We start from the raw sequence: 18,414 nt of genomic DNA, 5'->3' as shown, positions 1-18,414 counted from the left end.
ATTACCTCTTAACCCTAACTAGGCCGGGGGGGGGGGGGGGGGGGGGGCTCGATCCTCGACGTTCCGCGCGATATATCGCTAACGCGAAAAGCTATCGCCGCGACGTTTCATGACTTTTTTCTTTCGAGTCTCCCGCATCTTTTGACACGGTTTCGAAGTTGTGCCTAAATATGTACGTGCATGTCAGACCAAAAATTGCTCGAAAACGTGAATTTGTGTACAATTTAAATGCAAACTGTGCTAACAGGCAAATTTCATAAAAGCACGATTATTTTGGGGTTTTATGGATTAAAATCAATTAATAACATGTTTTCTTGTTCGGAAAAATGTCGCGGACAAGTTTCATCGAAAAAACAATGAAAAACATAAAGTCGAAATACATAAGATATTCAAAAAACAATGAAATACTTAAGAATTATTTCTGATGGCACAATTTTAATTTTTTTGTCCTTATATTTGCTCAAGACACTTTATTTTAACAAAAATGTGCCCATTTTGAGCTTTTAGTGATTTATACCAAATTGTCTCATTTCATGCATCATGATGCATAAATTAGCATAATTTAGCATACGTGATAATTTTGTTGAAGAATTAACTTCGTGGTACTTTAGATTACATCGTAGGCAGTGTGTGTGCCAATTTTCGTCGCGATCGCACGGTCGATGGCCGAGATCTGGGTCCCGTTGCATAAAACTTTTTTAGCAACCTTAGAAAATTCTGGTTGGGATTTGCCCAACCTGAATTTTTTAAGGTTGCTAATCTAAGGGGGTGTTGCAAGAAAGTTGCAAGTGATTGCAACTCCCCAAAATCTATTGCAAATCCTGAAATCCATTGAAAATTTGCAATCAATTCTGTTGCAAGAAAGATGCAATTGATTGCAAATCAATTGCATCTCTGCAATCAATTGCTAATCAATTGCAACTTTGCAATAGATTCAGGGGTAGTTGCAAAATTTGCAATCGATTTGCAATAGATCACAAATGTCATAATTGCGGCTGCTTATATAGATGCTGGGGGACAAATCTCCAAATTTGATCATTTCTTGTAAGAAATAAGAAGAAAATATTCCGTATAAATTACATTTGTATGTAATGTATGATTGTGTGAGATACTTTTTTTTAACATACACAAAGTGTATAAGGGGTTACTCAGTATACTAGTATATGAATCAGCATGTGGTCGGTCGGGCAGTCCGTTGGAAATCTTGCGTCGGGAACTCCATCTACAGTTTTGAAGCAATTTTGATGAAACTTGGGTTACATGATGACATCGAAGTGAAGATGTGCAAGACGTTTTTTGGTCTTTATCGGAGAAAGCGTTGCCATGGTAACCACAATTTCCCAAAAACCTTGTGGAGTAAACTACTGCCACAGTATTTGAGTAATTCATTTCAAATTTTATGTGTATAATGATCTTTACATGTAGTTATGTAAGAAACACTTTGGCCCGTATTCTACTGTAGACCAAGGTTTAAACCCATTTTAGACTCACCTATGGTTTAGCTAGACCCGAGGTTTAATTTTGTATTCTGCTAGCGAGGTTTAGTTAAACCCAAGTCTATTTCGGGTTTAAATTAAACCCGAAATAGTCTTGGGTCAAGCCACCATGGTGCCCTCTATGGAAGAAGAAATTCTCCCTCTCTGAGTACTTTTCTCTCCACAAATCCACTTAAATTCGTTATTGGCAGTGTATCAGCCACATGAGCGTGAATTTCTTGGATTTTGAATAGTTTTTACGGGTATTTATGTCGAATAAGGGCATGCTGTATTTTTGCTTGCGACGACTCGTGAAGCACTGTACATTACTGTACAGTTTGTGTACGTGTGCGACGCACATCACAGGATACAATGGTAAGCGTATCGTAGCGCTATTTCAGCTCGTACAGTATTCCTAGATCCTGGCGATGGCTAGCTAGCTTTGAATGCTCAGTACCAGCAGAGCCATCGCGCCGCGCCGGCCGGCGGCACGGTTGCTGTGTGCGCTGGATGGGACATGGCTTTTTATGTCGATTGAATCGTGAGTTCGGAATGGATTGGCGATTGATCAAACCAGGACTTTGAGGTAGGAAATTGAATAAAAGCTTTTCTCTTAAGATTGTCAGTTTATAAAAATGGAAACCATTCTAAAATTTAGAAATAGATCTAGGCCTATATCAACCCTATCTCGATAGAAGTAATAGACCTAAGTTAACTGGTTAGATTTTGCCTACTGTACCACACTAACCTAACTTTAAATAGATCTAACACTGTTAACGTTAGTCCTCACGTTACAATAATGTACTCTAGCTATTCGAATAGGTTCTACTAACGTTAGTAGGACCCTACTCCTAGTCCTAACGTTAGTCCTACGATCTAGGTTCTCGATCTAGTCTATCTTACACTAGCCTATGCCAAATCGACCTCAGGCTCTACCCTCTAGTCCTACATTGAGTTCTTGGTCTAGTCTTCAGGTTATTTTCATCGTAAAGTCTAGACTAACGTATACTTATTAGTACAGGGAGTATTAGGACTAGTATTTCTAACATTTAGATCTCGAGTCTCTTCTAAGTGTACGAGTATGTATACTAGCTAACGTTAGATCTAGTACGTAGTATCTTAGGCGTATCTCGTGTGTACACGCGTGTGGCCGGCAAGCCAGCTGCAGGCAGCTGCTGCTGTATCTAGCCAGCCACTCGTTTTGTGCCATTAGCGTTGATCTGTGTGCTGGTACCCTTACCAGTCATCGTAATACTAATAGACTCGATTTAAACTCGGAAATAAAACTCCTCCTGGGTAGGTTTAATTTAAACCCTATTTAGACCACAGCTGGAATTAGTAGAATACAAATTAAACCTAGGTTTAAACCTGGGTCTAAACTGGTGGTTTAAACCCAGGTTTAAACCCCCAAAACCCACTTTAGACCCAGGCGTAGGTTTAAACTCGGGTCTAAGTTTTTAGCAGAATACGGGCCTTTGTGTTTGTACCCGACAAGGCGTTGCCATGGTAACGGCATATTTTCTTGAAAATCTTGTGGAGTGAACTCCTTCCACAATTTTGAGGCACTTGACCTCAAATTTGGTGTACATAATGACATTGAGGTGTAGATGTGCAAGACATGTTTTTTGTGTTTGTCGGATAAAGCGTTGCCATGGTAACCACAAATTTCCCAAAACGTTGTGGAGTGAACTGCTTTCACAGTATTTAAGCAAATTTCAAAATTTCATTTATCTTTTTTTTATTTTTTTTTTCAAAATTGTTTACATTTCAAAATTGTTTCCAATTTGGTATGTATAATGATCTATAAATGTAGTTATGCAGGACACACTTTGTGTTTGTACCTGACAGGGCGTTGCCATGGTAACGGCAATTTTTTCTTTGAAAATCATGTGGGGTTAAACTATTTCGAGTTTTAAAGCAATGGAACTCAAATTTGGTGTACATGATGACATTGAGGTGTAGACGTGTAAGACATGTTTTTGTGTTTGTCAGAGAAAGCGTTGCCATGGTAATCACAATTTTCCAAAAACCTTGTGAACTACTTTCATAGTATTTCAGCAATTCGTTTCAAATTTGGAATGTATAATGATCTATAGGTGCAATTATGCAAGACACACTTAATTGTATTTGTACGCAACAAGCGTTGCCATGGTAACGGCATATTTTCTTGAAAATCTTAAGATTTGAACTTCTTTCACTATTTTGAAGAAACTGAAATCAAATTTGGTGTACATAATGACATTGAGATGTAGATATGCAAGACATGTTTTTTGTGTCTGTCGGGGAAAGCGTTGCCATGGTAACTACCCAAAACATTGCTGAACCAACTATTAGTTTATTTATTTCAAATTCAGTATGTAGGGCGTGTAATGATCAAAAGGTGTAGTTATGTAAGACACTCTTTCTGTTTGTATGTGACGTGTTGCCATGGTTACTGCATATTTTCTTGAAATCTTTTTGAGTGAACTACTTCCACAATAACTGTGGAAGTACCTGTAGTCAAATTCACCAGGTACTCACGAGGTACTACACTTATGTATACACACAGACAGACAGACACACAAACACACATAGCAAGGTCAGTGCAAATTTGTGATGGACACATTTAACAAGAGTATAGTTGAAATTCTGTTGTTATGGAAACAGTGCATTCTGACCGTAAACTCAAGTTTAAAAATGCAGATTTAAATTCACCTGCAGTTTTCAGGAAATTCAGAAGAAATTTTGGCGCATGTCAGGATGGTACTTTAAAGGTGCACTTCAAGTATTTATTAAAGCAGCTGTAAGCACTAGAATGACATTTTTTTTTTTAATGACGTAAAGTGTGAATATGATGCATTACATGATATACACCATACCACACTAAAATCAACCTACTGTATATGCGCAATATTCTGCAAGGTATATATCTTCATGAATTTCCCAAGACAGCTGCTACATGTATCCATGAATTTGAAGACACACAAAAATATCAACTCTGACACTGACATTAGGGTGCATTTGCAAACATAATTATATTTCTACATTCAGTACTTTGTACCCCACAATCATGAATTGAACTACTTGCACAATTTGTCTCAGTCTTGATAAATACTTGTTAAATATATGGCGCGTACAGTATCGCAAATTAAGCTTGCTCCTCATCCAACCCCCCCTCCCCACCATTTGCCCCATATCAGATGATGCTGGGCAATTGATGACAAGACATGATGGAGACAAAAAACACACTGTCTCGCTGAACAAGACAGCGTGCACTTTCACAGATATGTAGGACCCCTACATTGTACCTCTTTTCTTGTTGCTCTCATATTGAAAGAAATGTTCATATTATAATGAATGATAGTACAGAGAAATGTGCAAAAGAGAAGCATACTACGAGTATGAAAAGGCAGTTAATAAGAATGCACACCTTGCTGAGTACAGAAGAGCCAATTGCCCGTGTACTTAGTATACAATCCTCATAATATGAAACACTAGTTACACCTACAAAATGAGAAGGGGTGAGTAAATCAAAGTGTTACATATTATTATGATATATGTAACATTAAACTACTGGAATAATTACTAGATTCAATAATTCATTACTGCTGATTGTTTGTTTCTTGTATGTTGCTCAATACATAGCTCCCTATTCACTGTGTGATTGACTCCATTAAAACAGTGAGCAAAGAGTAATGTTTTCGTTAATCCCTTGCTTGTGATTTTTTAATTTGTTTTTATGGGTTTTTTTTTTAAATCAATAATCAGATTCATTTATACTTAAAACTGATAAATTAAATGAACATTCTTTGTAGCATGCTTAATTGCAAACTGGTTGACAGTCTGCTGGAAACCCTTCAGTCAACTACCTGTAGCTATCCTCATAAATAGGATTACTTCACATGCTCTCTTCCAAGGACATGTAGGCCTATCACTAAATGTGTCAAAGCTTCCACATTGAAATCTGTATTCTATACCTTATGTCTTCTCTGCAGTTCAGCACGACTGAACACATATATATGTAGTGTATGACATGAACATCTTCATAACATCATGCACTCACATCTGAATTACACCAAGTTTCTCTTCCCATTGCATAAACCCTATCTATCCCAGATCATACCATCAACTGAGCTCAACATTAACCCACATCTATGACTGAATAGTTAATAATCATGTGTGTGTTCCCCACTGTCATGCACTCATGATATCTTATAAGCATGCATGGTCATAGAGGTACTAATACATTACTGAATATCAAGACAACCACGCATAAAGTTAGCTTATCTATGCATGTAACTTACCTGCATTTGTATACTTGTGCTGTGATCTACTCATACAAACATGTCTTTATTAAGTTTATGTTAACCAAATGTTACAGCGAAAAATAGTTCCGACTTGCAGAGCTGTTAATTTTTTGCCAAAAAATGTATGCAAATGCACTAGAAATGTGTACAATTATGCTACAATATCACAATGTCAACTGGGAAACAACATATTAACCAAAAAAGATTCACCATTGCGTTCACTGTATACATGTAACTTTGTAAAACTGATTAGTAATGTAATCTGCAAATTGGCCCACAGCAGTATCTACTGATCTTTTGTGCTAGCGTGAAACAGATGCAGCTTGTTAGAAAATATGGTTTCATACATATCTCGTAACTACCTTCTAGCCTTCTAGTGAGAACCATCCCAGGACCCATGAATGCAATACAAATAAGTGGATCAATTGCTGAGAAATCAAATTCTGTGCCATCTTGCCACAGCACAGGATCATCTGCCCCCAGGTGGTGCTACACAACTGTACACAAGATCAAGATCACCATGATTTCAACCAGTACTTATTAAAGAACTTTTTCATCACCAAGAAACATGAACTGTCTCAAAATATACCTAGGCAGTTTTGAGTTCGAAGATGTCCTTTATTACAACTGTTTGTTATTTTGAATGTTCCTTATTCTAAAGGTTTGATAGCCTGAAATGGAATATGGCTGAGACTTACGAGCCTTCAGAGTAACAAACCATATTGGTGCTTTACAGTGTACATACATATACCATGGCAGGGAGCGGAGGTGAGTCACCTCCCTGCATATACACATACTCACATCATGGACTGAACATGTCTTCCCATGGAAAAGAACAAAACAGGGCTCTGCAATATGTTTTCTGCCAATCTCTACGTGGAGGGTTTTGGATGTTACATGTAACTTCTTGAACACTGGTTCAGTAAGAGGATGATGATGTGTCCCATTATCAGTGCTAATACTGCAGAATAAATGACTCACACAGAATAAGTGACAGGGGCGAAATATCCAGAGCACTCTTCAATATCTTCGAAAAGCACAACGTGCTGTTATTGTAGCTAACACACTTGGATGCATGTGATGCAGCCGAGATTATTACTGCCCATGCACTTGTTGCAGCTCTGAAACACTGCATGCTTCGCGTGTCCCTTGTTTTCTAAGAGTGATAACCTCGCCTGATGAAATGTGTTTAAAAAATCACTTCCTTGTTTTGTTCGCACTTTTCCTCATTGTTGACAGCGAGCTGCTCATCCTCTGCAGTGTATACCGTCTCCTGACTTCAAGTTTGGCCTGTCTGCCCTCAGCTGCCATTCCCCTTGATTCACAGAAGTTATACCTATACATGACACAAGAAATATTGAAGAAATAAGAAATGGGAAATAAAAATGGAAACACTGCACTCACAAAGTTAATTTGTGGACATTCAAAAGGTGTTTGCGTAAAGGTATGATGGTGCCAACATTTTCATTTGAAAATGAGGGAAATTTCAAACAATCAGTAATATACTGAAGAATATGTATTACATGCAACTTCATGCGCCAAAATAATACAATGTACCTGAATCATGAAGGCCTGAATACTACTGTCAGGATATGTAGAGCATTTTCAGTTTTCAGGGGGCATGATGAAGAGATTTGAATGTCTAAACTCTCTATCAAACATAATGCAAGCCATTGCTGTACAAAACATTCCTTTCATTATGGGTAAATTTGTGTTATGTAAATTTCAATGCATCATTTTTGCTAATAATCTTGAATGAACTGCCGCGAAGTCTTCTTTACTCATTACTATGCCATGCTGTACATTTTCTTGTTCAGTAGGATGAAGTCATTGTACAAGTATCCTCAAATGAGACATCACATCAGAATTTATCCTAAAACAATAATGACAGATTCCAATAAATCAATCTATTCACATTTCAAGCTGAGAGGTTCTACACATTTCATTCTCTCTCTCTTAACTAGAAATTATCGTACAATGTACAATATTCACTTACCATCTATGTGCAGTGGCTGGAATTCTCATGCTGGTGTGAGTCCCGGTCTTGAAGAAACATGGTTTTTCTCTTCTTTTTCTTCCTTTCCCTGTTGATAGAACAGATAAAATTGTCTCATTGTGCGGAAGTACAAAAGAGCAATGAGAATTTGCAAAATTACAACCAAACAATGTAGGAACAAAATGGACATTGATGTTTAGAAGTAGGCACTTTTTTCTTGATATTACAATAATGTTGGAACAGTCTTTGAACTGCTTTTATATCCTCCCTTCTCTAACAGATTATTCCTCTATACAGTCATTCATCTTGCATATAAAAGTCAAATAATCACCAAAGTGTAGGTCTTTTCACATCCTCTTTATATTCTATTAATCTTAATCTTCATAAGTTGAATTTTCTTGAAGCAGAATATATTTCTTTAGTCCAAATTAAATCGACTTAGGCACGGTTGACTGTTGACTGCCCATCAATCCATCAGCTCCCACTCATATTCATATGCAGACATAATACAATATTTTAGTGCTGTATAATACATTGCAAACCACATATCCATTTAGGCTCTCATGTGTCCTGCCTATTGCAAGCTCTCTCAACTGATTCCTCATCTCCCAAATCCGGAGGTCACTGTGACTTGGGGCTTGGGTAGGCCTACGGGGTTACATACAACTACACTGTAGGGTGGCACACACCTTGTAAGTAGTAGAGTACTATGCAAATTCTGGTATCAAATTGGTAAGTGTCCATAAATACCTTTTGTTTCAATGCATTCTAACAAGGCCTATTTGTTTTTCCCCTAAAACAAAAAGAGCATTAAGAATTGTTGTACCAGGTACTCATAATGACTCCATCAAGTAAATCACTTGAATTCCAGGCCTAGGTAGCTTTCATATACACCTTCAACCACTTGTTTTCAACAAAAGCACCGACACATGTAAATATTTCTGCTTGGATATCCTACAGTCAGTTTGCTCATCTTATCCGTACGCTTTTTGTCTGAAATTTCAGACTTGGCGACTATAGACCTATATTTACACACTGTATTACAAAACTTACTGGCACTGTTTGATACACTTACACTACAGTACTATCATTGCAACTCTGATTACTTGTAGGTAGGCCTACTTGCTATAGATTATGGTTCAATTCCCCCCCCCCCCAAACAGTAGCCCAACCAGATGCGGTGCAAAGTACAGCGACTGGGGCCCTGGGCTGTGTATAAGTACTACGTATCGTTACCCAAACAGATGCACTTGGCCCTTGTTCGTTTTAAATCCTAGCTTTTTATTGATCCAGCAAGTCAACACTAAATTGCATGATTTCAATTGATCCGTCCAAATTCCAGAACAGAACCACCTAAAAAAGCAAGGTCTATTCCACCCAAAGAGGTTTTCCAACCTCTTTGATTCCACCTCCCTGCTCAAAGAAGGTTTTAGACTAACCCCAGGGCGCTGAAGGCCTACACCAATATCAATAACGGCACGTCTGTGTTGGGGTTGCGGATACGGTTGATAGGGTTGATTAGTTCTAACCATTTGGGCGTTGGACTAAAATAGTGAAATCGTGGAGCACGTACCCTGGGGCCAACTCTGAACTTTCTTAAAGACCTGCAAAAGTAGAACTTCTACTAGAACCTCTACCTAGATCTAAACCCCTACCTAGGTCTAGAAACTAGCCCAAATCACAAATAGGCCCATAGCCTACAGACTAGAGGCCTATAGACCACATCTAGAGGCCAGTCTAATCGAGTATCAAAAGTAAATTTACACATCAATTCAAAAATTCAGCAAGCTTTTGCGTCACATGGACAGTATCACTGCAAAATAACTAGCCCATATGTACAGGAGGGGAATGAGGCCAAGGGGGTAGGCCTAGGCTATGTAAAATCTAGATGGTAGGCCTACCGAACTACTATAGTCTAGACTCTAGTCCTAGAGACGAAGAGTAGGGCCTATACAGTGTTGAGTAGACTATATGAAGAGTTTGTTTGCAAAAACCGATAAGTCCATATTTGTCAAATGGAGATATTTGCGATTAAAGGTCAAGAAAAATAAAGGGAATAATAAGAAAATGTTTGCTTCTTTTGACCATAACTTCAAAAATATACCTTTATATATAGTGACCAATATATCATTTAAAAGGTATTATTTTGTACTTTATGACAGAGACCGTACTTCAAAATCTTCAAAAATGGACTTATCGGTTTTTGCAAACAAACTCTCCATATTATTATAGGCTACGTAAATTGTGTACTGTAAAGCGTAGCGTAGGCCTAGCACCTATTCATCGCCATAATATAGGCTTATATAGCATTCACCAGCACTCTACCGATAGTTCAATCCTAATCCTGCTTGAAAGTAGGATTTGGATAATGAACTTTCACACTTTTATAGAGTACTTTCAGAAAGTCTAGTTAACATCGACTTTTTTTTTTTCAGCTGGCCTATAGGAGCTTGCCAATGCAAAAAAAAAAAATGCTATACAAAAAGCTATGTGTGGGACTATAATTGATGTACTGTGTGCCCAATGAGTGGTCGCGACGGCCACAACTCTGTCAGTTATAGGAAACACATTTTCCCATTTTTCAAGAAAATTCTTATAAGAAGTAAGTCTAAGAAACTAGCTCTTTTAAATACATGACACAATGAGTAAATAATGGGATGAAAATCGACAATTTTTGTAACTTACTCTGTTTCGAATCCCCAACGATCGCATAGCAAACCTCCATCACAGGAGAGACACAACACATTGAGCTACCAGCTCATTAAGCAGGTATGGAACATCTTATGCATGCAAAATGCATTGAGAAATGGACAAATTGGCTAGGCTTGTCTTGCCAGTAATTGCTTTTATAGATACAAAGTACAGCAAAGGGAGCTTGCAATCAATTGCATCTTGCATTTAATTGCAAGCTCCCTTCTTGCAACAGCAACTTGCAATAAGCCATTTCGCTATCTCAGCGCCGCGGTGCATTGTGGGATAGACTCGCGGATCGCTGGAGATAAACAAAGAGCGTTGCCATGCGTAACGGAGTACAATACACACTGACCGAGTGTACCGAGTCACGCTGCCCTGATAGTTTTGCTCATTAAACTCGCAAAATATTGGATATTAGACCCCTTTATATGACTCAAAATGGCTGGAGACGATGTTCAGTTTAGTCTTGAACAAATTCAACAGTTCACTGTGAAGGAATTACAGATATTTCTTCGCGAAAGAGGACTGAAAACCGTGGGTAGAAAAGCCGAACTACAGGCTCTCGTATTCAGTGCTGTATGATTGAGGGTACCACCTATCGTCACCCTAAGGACTAAGTTGTAGCTTGTTTATTCCAAAAATGTAAAACAAATTCGCCTAATTCTTACCTCAAATATGCCATAAATACTGCAGTTTTGAATGTCGTGACCGTCTCGTTGATTATGAATCTCCGTTATAAAATAGCGCAATTTTAGTGCATGCTGTCCGTTTTCTTCGCGCAGCTTAAAAGGGTACCTAGCGATCGGCACCTCCTCCCTCCATAGGTATAATACACGTGAATTTCAGAGCCGTCGTTACTGAGCGGATGTGTAATTGAAACTGTTTAGTTTGGTTTTTTAGTTGTTTATGAGTTTTTATTGTTTTCATAGCTACTACTATACGCAAACAGCCATGATACGCAGGGGGTGCCGATGCCAAGGTACCCTGCCGATAGGTGGTACCCTTACCATACAACTTGGATTCAAAGTGAAACAGACAGAAGTGGAAGAAGACAGATTGAGATCGGAGCAGTACGCAGAACTTTTGAACATTGGAGGGGAAAAAAATCCAGATCCCCTTGTTGAGATTGATAACTGGATTTCAGAAAAAGAAGGTGTACGATTTTGGCCGCCAGTGAGCTATTTTGAGATTGTTGAATGGCTATACTGAACGATGCTCCATGTACTAGCGTACCAAGCTCAAGACAGGATTACGAGCAGAGAGCAAAATTACAATATTTTTTTTTTTCATTTTGAACAATTTTTCATTGAAATTGAATGACATTCTCCCGTTAAAAATTTGTCTGCAATACCTACTTAGCTCGGATGGTAAATATGGAATAAGATTTCGGTATTTCAATCACGATTTCAGTTGTGTTTTGTCACACGGCACGGCTCGGAAATATTCTAATCGTAGTTATATCACAGTCCCACTTGTGATAAAATGTGTTATGTTTTAACTAACTGGTGAAATTTCGTTGAAAGCATCGTAGGAAAAATACATTTTAAACGAGACTAACAATACATATTAGGGCTTAGATATTTGCCAATGAAACTACTGACATTCGTTAGTAACAAAATAGCGATAGAAATGAAGGAAATCCAGCGATTCTAGTAGTACGGAGTACGAGTACGAGTGAAGATGCACACTCCGCACGGTCAGGTCGCCTCGCTCAGGCTTGTTTATCTCCAAAAAAATTGGAGACAAGAAAATGTCGCGCATGCGCAGTCGAGACTGCGAAAAGGCTTATTGATTGCAAGTTGCTATCGATCTATCTATTGCAAAGTTGCAATACATATTTGCAATTAATCGCAACTCGACTTTCTTGCAACACCCCCTAAGAATGTAAAATCCGTTGCATAAAAACTCTGGTTGGGAGCTTCCAACCAATATTTGGCACGCTGGTAGAATAACTCATACTCTACATGACCGTACATTTTAATTTTCACAAGGTCACCCATTACCAAAATATAAAGAAATGCATAGGAAATATGCTAAAAACATGATTGTTCTGTATAATTTTTTTATCCCCATTATGTCTTATTACAGACCAAACATTTTCATATTTGCAACAAATAATAAGCAAGTGGACTTTTATTATTTGTTATGGTTGAAATTTCTGAAGGTCACCACATGGGGGCGCTATTCATACCAACCTAATGGTATATTATGAGACCTGAGATGAAATGTTTGGGATGGGTACATGTATAGTTATGACATTTCATATTTGCATAATACTGGAATTTTGAGATTGCATATTGATGATATGATACATTAATGATATTAGAGGCGTAACTTGGGTGAAGGAATCAAAATGACTCAAAATATAAGGGCAATCTTTAGAAAATATCATTGTTTTCAATTATCTCTAATATATCCATTGTTTTATGGCTTTGTCACATAAAAACAAAGAAAATAATAAATGAAAAACTTTCCAGGACCATAATTACTTCAAATTTTGCTCCTTCAACAGATTTCAGCCTAGAAACATCCATTTCATACACTGCAATGCTGTTAAATGAAATGGGAACAGAAATAAAAAATGCAAAATCTGACTGACATGGTTGGCAGTTTATGGTTGCCATGGCAACGAGCAACATCGAATATAGTTAAATTATATATCAAAATGTTTGCAATGAGATAGTAGGAAAAGTCACCAAATTTGGTTGAAATCGGATTAAGGGCGAAGGAGTGGCAAACGAAAATCTGGTGGGGGGGGGGGGCACAATGTGCCCCCCTTGGGCTTTATAGGGTTAAAGTTTAGAAATCCTCGTACCAGTCCCGATTGTGAGTGTGAACGACGCAAACGTGCGATACTGTGAGTGTACAACGAAGTGCTTCCTCACAGTTCTATGTGTTCATGCGGTCTGCGTACGGTCACCCGTGAATGTGCCCCCTCCCCCACCCTCCTCGATCCCTCCTTTTCTCTTTGTTCTTGATCCCTCTATAGTAGACCGCCAAATACGCCACCAATCTTCCCCTCCTCACTCCATCTAACCCTCTCTCCCAGGTCGATTGATCTTTTGCCACGTGGTCTACTATCAGATGGTCTACTTTCCAGTTCGTCGAACACCATTACGCCTAAACTCTCTCGGTCTACTATATCAATTTCGTCAAATGCCCAGTTTGGCTAATTACAGTTTCGTCTAATAGTGAGATAGTCTAATTGCAGTTTTGTCTCCTTGATTTTCCCCCCATTTTTTCTATAAACCATTGTTATTAGAGGAAGTGGTGGGCATAGCCCATCTGGAAGAAGATCAACTGGTAATGAGGCAATTGGACTAAAATGGTCATTAGACGAACTGGTTACAGACAAAACAGCTACCATGGTTGAGACTATTATGGCTATAGTATAAGACGAAATGGGAGTAGATCACCCATCGTCACTGATTAACAGTGGCTAACACTCATAAACAAGTAACACTAATATATTATCATATGACGCGTGAAGTTCTGCGGATAATATCCTTCATATGCATTTACTAGTTCAATACATTACATGACCATAATGGGGGAGGGGGATTAATTCATTAGTTATAATATCTCCATCGTTCGAAACGAACTGTTTATTAGAGATATCTATGTCAGCTTGTCCAAGTTTACTGCATAATGTTCAGCAGCTATCAGTCCTCATGACCAAAGCAGTGTGCCTTCTTAAAGGGCACCTGGCCATTGAATGAATCTTGTGTATCACTGCGCCAGTAGGTGCTTTGTGAATCTCCTGACCATTTTTGTGTTAAGTAATTTTTAGGATTTGGCTGAACGTCAGCAAATTATATTTTGGGTTTGTATCACCTCCGAATTGTACATGAGTCATAACTTCATGTATGTTAAGGTTCGTGTTTTGTGCGCTCATGCAGGCCTTTTACGTTAATTTGAAAGAGCTGTTAGCTGCATCCTGGCATTTCTCACGTACACTGTTGAACTTGAATGAGCTGCAAGGTCTTCATTTCTTTACATTCACTACTTAGTGATAATAAGTATGATGATGCCGTACGGTATAATGGAAGGAATGAATGGGGTGTCTGTTTATTGTTAGTCTTTACTTCTGACTCTTTTGCCCTGCTGTTATACAGCCACATTTACTAGTAGTATACTTCAAAGTATCAAGAATGATAAAAACATGTCAATATTAAGAGTAAAAGGCTACCCTAAAGCATGCCTTTTCCACATGTCACTGCCTACCAGGCTTTTTTGGATAAGTTTTCTAGTGTTTTTCATGGATAGCTTCTCTGCTCGTCAAACTTGCTGATTGGAGGTGTTTTCAAAATACCAAATGGACTCATCAACTTCAAATGCAAAGCTATTCCTTGAAATCGTCAGTCTGAAACATGATTACACATTATAAATGAGATAACTCATTATCAAGGTCATGTATTAGATCTGCTTATAACTCATGAAGACGACACTGTAGCACTTTATAATACAACATACTGGCGTTGTGGAATGTATAATTATCTGATCATTCCGCAATAATGTGTGAATGAACCTTCCTAAACGTTGTATTTTAAAAAAAAAAAATAGTAATTAGACGGATTTTCAAATCAGTAAACCCACAGGATTTTTTGTTTTTTTGTTTTTTGTTTTTGTTTTTTTGCTGATACTCATAGTAATGTTAAGCCACGTATATCAGCTGGTTCTTCTGTTTATAATAATAACACCAATAATAATGATGATAATAATAATAATAATAATAATAATAATAATAATAATAATAATAATGATAATAATAATAATAATTAGTATTATTATTAAATCAACAATACTAACAACACACACAAACACACACACACTCACACACACACCAACACACACACGCACACAAACACACACACACACACATATATATATATATATATATATATATATACATATATATATATAGTGCAGTGAATATTTCTAGGTCTACAACACGTTACCCGCTACTGTACTCTGGGTTCTTTTGCACCTGACTAACGACTCTTGCAAAGGTCACAATTCACCTCAATACCGAATGGTATACCCCATGAATATTTTCATTCTAACAACAAGCAGTTAGAATGAAAATCAAGTTCTACAAAACTGGAGATTAACAAGCAGATGCATCATGCTCAAAAGCGATGTGTAAATGCCTTGATGAAGAAAGCTAAGTTTATCATCTGAACACATACGAATTGTGGCAAAGACACAGAGAAATTACACAAAGTGGAAAATGTTTTACTTCACAGGAAAACAGCGATCTCCCCTAATAGAACACCTCGCTCATGGTGATCAGGTTGAGCGCGCAATTTTTTTTTAAAGGAAACCAAACTAGACGAGCAGTGTGGATTAAATAAAGGCAACAACAGTAGGTATAACACATCAGTGAAAGTTTGAGGAAAATTGGGCAACTGATGCAGAGTAATGGATTCTTAATGTTTTGATATTGGTATATTGACTGGGAAAGAAGACTATAAGTTTTAACGTCATGTTTGGACAACAATTTCAAGAAAATAAAAGAAAAACGTCAACAAATATTTTTTAATGAATATTTCACATTTCATCAACTTGTTACTGACCTATGGTTAAAGGGAAGATAAACCCCAGGAACAATGTGGATTGAGTGAAAGCAGCAACATTAGTAGAACACATCAGTGAAAGTTTGAGGAAAATCGGACAATCGATGCAAAAGTTATGAATTTTTAAAGTTTTGGTGTTGGAACCGCTGGATGAGGAGACTACTAGAGGATATGACGTATGAGTGGACAACAATACAAAGAAAATATAAAGGAAATTCAACAAAAATTCACTTTTCTAGAATTATGAAAAAACAATGGACCAACCTCTTTCACAAAGCAGGGAGAATAATTGCTACCCTTAACATATATCAATATCAAGTTGATGGAATTTGTAATTTTCATGAAAAATGGATTTTTGCAGAATTTTCTTTATATTTTCTTGGTATTGTTGTCCACTCATACGTCATAACCTCTAGTAGTCTCCTCATCCAGCGGTTCCAACATCAAAACTTTAAAAATTCATAACTTTTGCATCGATTGTCCGATTTTCTTCAAACTTTCACTGATGTGTTCTACTGATGTTGCTGCTTTCACTCAATCCACATTGTTCTCGGGGTTTATCTTCCCTTTAAGGGTAGTATAATTCCCCTGCTTTCTGAAAGAGGTAAAGAAATTAGTGCTCTTTCATTATACGGGAGAAAAGTGACAGTATGTTGAATTTTCTTTACATTGTTGTGCACACGTGATCTCATAAACTGAAGAAGTGTTTTGGAGATGATATATATCTTTATCTGTCTTTTAAACCTACTGTGACTTCATTGTCATCCGCCATTGCAAAACTTAAAGCATGTTTGCAAGACCCGAAAATCTGACTTGCATCCAATAGCCTAAAACTAAATGATGATAACTACGAGTTTTTCGTTATTGGATTCAAAGCATAATGCTAAGTATAGTCGATTGCCAACCATGCCATGTTCACATCGGTGGCCTTTCTATATCTATCGAAAACAGCCCATAATATATGTATTATATTTGATCAGGAAATGTCATTCGGAAGCCATATAGCCCAAATTCAGCGAAATGATAATAGTAATAATAATAATAAAGATAATAATAGTAATAATGATTATGATAATAATAATTATTATTATTTAATAATAATAATTATGATTATTATTTCATAATAATATTAGTAATAATAATAGTAATAATAATAATGATAATAATAGTTCTTATTTACCCAGGGTAGCCTAAAGCTTCAGTGTTGTCACTGCTCTACTGAGGGCCCTGCTATCATTATTACTCCAGCGTTGCCAGGTACCCATTCATACACCTGGGTAGAGAGGGCATAGTGGGTAAAAACATCTTGTCCAAGGACGTAAACACTGGGCGGGGTTTGAACTCGGGTCCTCCGATCGGGAGTTGGGAGTCTTATCCACTATATCTGCTCCCCACTGTTTTATATCAGTTGCATAACTGAAGTTTCAACGAAATATTTGTCTAAATCTGCAGCTGAGATATTCATTCATGATTTGGTTTCTTCTCGGTTGTTGTTGTTTTTTTTCTTTGTTTATTGCTGTGTAGTCTTAAAAGAAATCAAGACAAAAAAAAAAATACAAAACTTCAATGGTTGCAAAATTCTGTCGCCCGGTTGTTAACTTTTACTAATAAGTTTGAATCCATTATTCACAAAATCTCTGTTCTTTACAGTGGCTACCCGTAGAAACGAAAAATATTTTTCAAAATGTTGTCATTCATTCAGATCATTCTTTTTCGCCTGTTTACCTAACTGACTCAATTCCCAAGTTCCAATCCTCCACGACGTCTACACGTTCGTCATCAGAATACTGGTGCGTTGTTATTCCAAACATCAGAGTAAAACATGGATGGGGTGATCGTGCTTTTTCTCTTATGATGAAAAAACAAACAAACAAACAAACGTGGAATCAGTTAATTATTCAGTTAGAGGTAGGGAATCCCATTTCCACGCCTCAAATGAAGAGTTGTATAAATACAGTGGTATGTTGAAGAGAGTATCATTTTAGAAACTCCCATAAAGTATTGAAAGTTGAAGGTAACATTTAGTACATTATTATGACCGTTAGATTTTGAATTGAATTTTTTTCGGGGCTCACCGTAAATTCCAGTACATTACTAGGCTACCTTTGCAGACCCATGCACTGCATGTGTGTCCATCATGTACATTTTGTGAAGAAAGTTCATCAAAACTTACAAACATATCTATATGACATTCTTGCCACACACTCTATAATGTTATTACATCAGCTCTTATACTTTTAGATTTGTGTTTATAGATAAAAAATACAGAAGACTGCAACAAAAAGGCTTAAGTGTGGCTGACAAATAGCAGAACTACTGAGTAGTTCAGTTTTGTGCATTATTCAAATTGTACATGATTGTTGACTTCCAAATTTCTCAGCAGTGGC

The 18,414-nt window shown here is 37.3% G+C and overlaps 1 protein-coding gene across 2 annotated transcripts in view; it reads left to right on the top strand.

The window, feature by feature from the left end:
- Positions 1 to 2,026: 2,026 nt before the first annotated feature.
- The window catches only part of LOC140246956 (C3 and PZP-like alpha-2-macroglobulin domain-containing protein 8), a 39,946-nt gene continuing 23,558 nt past the window's right edge, over positions 2,027 to 18,414 (top strand). For both annotated transcript variants that reach the window (XM_072326270.1, XM_072326269.1), the window contains exon 1: positions 2,027 to 2,061. The gene's annotated coding sequence lies outside the window, so the exon portion shown is untranslated. The remainder of the gene's footprint in view (positions 2,062 to 18,414) is intronic.

The sequence above is a fragment of the Diadema setosum genome, chromosome 3 (genome assembly GCF_964275005.1).
Source record: "Diadema setosum chromosome 3, eeDiaSeto1, whole genome shotgun sequence".
Lineage (NCBI taxonomy): Eukaryota > Metazoa > Echinodermata > Echinoidea > Diadematoida > Diadematidae > Diadema > Diadema setosum.
Note: the sequence above shows the minus strand (reverse complement) of the source record. Positions and strands in the feature narration are given on the sequence as shown.